Source organism: Squalius cephalus (genome assembly GCF_949319135.1).
Source record: "Squalius cephalus genome assembly, chromosome: 13".
Lineage (NCBI taxonomy): Eukaryota > Metazoa > Chordata > Actinopteri > Cypriniformes > Leuciscidae > Squalius > Squalius cephalus.
In genome coordinates, this window is record NC_137134.1 from 2,110,269 (window position 1) to 2,114,149 (window position 3,881).

A 3,881-nucleotide genomic window follows, 5' to 3' on the forward strand; every position below is an offset into this window, starting at 1 on the left:
CTCATCTACTCCGTGCGTTTCTCAGCATTGGTCCCGAGCGCCCAGGTCACGATCAGCCATGGTTTTGTTCACTCCGACTCCGACACACCACCACGAAGCCTGTGTGGTTCCGCAGCAGAAGACGCGAGCCAGGACCAGAGCAAGAATCTCTCCGCCCCTCACGGTTTTCGAGATCTCCACCCAGAACCGCTTCTCCCCTCTTCGCGAAATGGAACGCGATGCTGTCATCATCTGCGATTCCATCGTCCGGCACGTCCATGATACGTTAGGTAAAAGTAAGGTGCGCAGTCACTGCTTTCATGGTGCTCGTGTTTTCGATATCGCTGCGCGGGTACCTGAGATCTTGAACGGTGACGAGCGTGTCGGAGCCGCCGTGTTGCACGCGGGAGTGAACGATATCAGGCTGCGGCAGACGGAGGTTCTGAAGAAAGACTTCAGGAGCCTGATCGAGACGGTACGCAGCAACGGCATGAAAAGTTCAGTAGATTATTCGCGCTAAATGAATGGTTAATGTCATGGTGCAATGAGCAGAAACTGCTCTTTGTAAATAATTGGAATCTGTTTTGGGAGCGTCCTAGGCTCTTCCGCGCTGATGGCTTACACCCAAGTAGAATCAGAGCGGATCTTCTGTCGGATAACATCTCTAAGATGTTAAATACCGTTTGAATAGTAACCAAAAGTCCAAATTACAGTCTCTGCTGCACCAACTTAATTGATTATAAATATTAGTGTAGAACATTGCATAGAAACTGTGTCTATTCCTCGTTTAGTGAGATCAAATAATAAATCTATTGCAGTATCTAGAAAAAATCTAATTGTCATTAAAACAGAAAATCTCGCTATTAGTGAAACAATTTCTAAAGCTAGGTCTTCTAAACATTAGGGCCCAGTTTCCCGTTAAGGGCTTAAAATAAACCAGGACTAGGCTAATTCTACTTAAATTAATCCACACTAAACAACTGACTTTCTGAGATGTTGCTTAAGTTTGGATTAACTAATCAAGGACAAGTGAGATCATCTTTTGGAAACCCGATTAGATTAATGGCATGCACATGTGGCTAAGGAGAGGTTGCTATAAAAACCTGGTATGGAATACTTGTAATTCATTAGTCTTAAGGAGTGTGTGGAACAGGAGTCACTACACTTAACCAAAAAATGGATAAAGGCTCAAAGAAAACGCTCAAAAAACTTCAGTGAATTTGAGAAGACCCTTTTTAAACAAATTGTATCAAACTATCCTGTAATTGAAAACAAACAGCATGATTCAGGTACAGAAAACAAGAAGAAGAAGGCATGGATTTCCATATTGAATGAATTCAACTCAAATGAAAAAGTAACCAAACGGACACTCCAACAAGTTCAGGTAAGCTTTATTGTTGCCCCATTCTTACAAATCAGTCAATTATAAATGTTTTCATTAATGAAATGTAAAAAGAAAACAATATTATATAGAACTCCTACTTCAGAGTATATATTATCTTGTAAAGGTCCTGTGGAAAAACAAAAATAAACCTGAAAAAAACAACTGCTGCTACGCGTCAAGAGCGTTTCAAGACAGGTGGGGGACTCCCAGTTCCACCAGACACAGAGGAGTTGGGGGACTTGTTGGCTGGGATTACTGAAAGTCAGCAATCCCTGGAAGGTATTCCAGATGATGACCATTTGGACAGTTCAGGTGAGGAATCTTTCAAAGACTCATTTGATAGGACACGTCTCATTTACAGTAACATGTGCTATCCCATCCAACATAATTAAATGCAAGTCATGTCTTGTAACAAAAATTATGTAATGACCTTTATTGTTGAAGTCAAATGTAATGCTACATTTTTTTTCCATACGAAGATGACCTGATCTTGACACAGGACTTGGAACAGGGAACAGTCAAGATGCTCAAATGAATCCAGCAGCAGCCAGCACCAACATGCAGCAGCATCCAGTCTCCTGCAGTAGCATTAGTCAGCATCCAGCAGTCTCTAATCCAGGCAGCAGGTCAAGAGGGAAAAGGATGACCATTCATGAGAAACTTGCCATAGAGTTCCATGAACGTAAATTACAATATTTAAAAGAAGAACATGAAGTCAAAATGAAAATTCTTCATCTTGAGTTGTCTATGAAAGAGAGAGACATGAAGCAGCAGCAGTGTCAATTGTCTTTGGAACAAAATCTCAGTTAAATAAATAATTTCCTGAAATTTTTTTACCTGTCTATGCCAATCATTTATGTATCACTCAAGGCTCATTTATGAGAAGTGCTGCAAAGCAAAAGCATCTCTGTAAGCAAGTCCATTTCTGTCATTGGCTAGCTCAGCGATAGGGACATGTTGGTCATCATCATCTTCAATATCAGGGTCTGGGCAGCCACACTGTTTAAGAAAATTATGAAGCACTGCTGTTGCAATAATAACAATGCAGCACCTCCTAGGTTCAAACCGCATTGTATTTCGGAGACACTGGAAACGATTCTTCCATACACCAAACACGCGCTCTATTAGCCCTCTGGTGAGCATGTGAGCTTGGTTATAGCGCTGTTGCTCTGGTCTGACTGGATGGAGATAAGGGGTGAACAAGTCACCCACTGTGCATACCCACTGTCACCAAGTAGAATTCCAGAGTGTTGTCTTGTTTCAAACTGACCGTACAAAGAGGAGTTGTGGAAAATCCTTGAGTCATGAGTTGAACCTTTCCAACGTGCAACAATATTGGAGAACTGCATAGTGGGAGTGCACACTCCTTGTACATTTATTGAAAACCAGTTTTTACGATTTCTGAATTCCTCAGCATCTGCTGTAGAGGGACACTTGATGGGAATGTGGCAGCCATCGATACAACCAATGACTCCAGGGAAGTTCCCATATTCATAGAAATCTACCTTGTAGGTGGCCTGTTCAGCAGCATTTGGGAATTTGATGAAATCCTTTTTCAGTTCACATATAGCACTGCAGACTTTGTGTACTATTTTGCACACTGTTGATTCACCTACACCACACAAATCCCCAGTTTCACGATGGAAGGTTCCACATGCCAAAAACCTTAAGGTAATTAATATTTGTAAGGAAGGAGAAATAGGGGTGCCCCTGACTAAGTCACCTGAAAGCTTGGGCCGCAGCAAACCAATTATTTCTGTTGCGTTTTCCTTTGACATATGGAAACGGTCAAGAAAATGTAAATCATCAAAATCATTTAGTGGGTTGCTCCTGTCTTTCAGCAACCTTCTTTCTGGTCTTGGTGGTGGTCTCTGATTGTCGTTGAAATAGTCGAGGTAATCCATTTTCTGCTACTGTGGACGTGAGCCTTGAGGCAAGAAGGTTTTAATCTGAGGTTAAACCTGCTTCTGACCAGGTTTAATTTAAGACTTCATTTAGATCTGAATTAGGTCTAATCCTACTTCTAGAAATCCGATTGTTTCCAATCCAATCCAATCCACTTTATTTCTATAGCACATTTTACAAACATAGAGTTACCAAAGTGCTGCACAAAAGACTCAGAACATACAAAAGAATCAGTATAAAATCATTTCAACAAAATAAGAAAAACATATATATATATAATCGAATAAAAATTATATACCACAAAATAAACACCACAGAGGACCACACAACTCACGCGGAGTTAAAAGCCAGAGAATAAAAATGAGTCTTTAGACGAGCCTTAAAACACTCAACTGTAGGGGCAGTTCGGACATGGAGGGGCAGAGCATTAAGTCTAGACTAGTGCAAGTCTGAGACTATTGTAATCCATGTGTGAGAAAGCTACTTCAATAAATCCAGGTTTAAAATGACATTTAGTCTACGACTAGGCTTAATCCCCGTACGGGAAACCGGCCCTAGATCACTCACACCTAAGGCAGTTATTGTAAATGAAATAGTCACAGATAATAGCATC

The 3,881-nt window shown here is 41.0% G+C and overlaps 1 pseudogene across 1 annotated transcript; it reads right to left on the bottom strand.

Annotated features, from left to right (window-relative positions):
• Positions 1–2,239: 2,239 nt before the first annotated feature.
• LOC307170497 (putative nuclease HARBI1) lies at positions 2,240–3,267 on the bottom strand (annotated as a pseudogene). Its single transcript has one exon. The product of its transcript is annotated as a putative nuclease HARBI1 (transcript).
• Between the last annotated feature and the right edge of the window lie 614 nt (positions 3,268–3,881).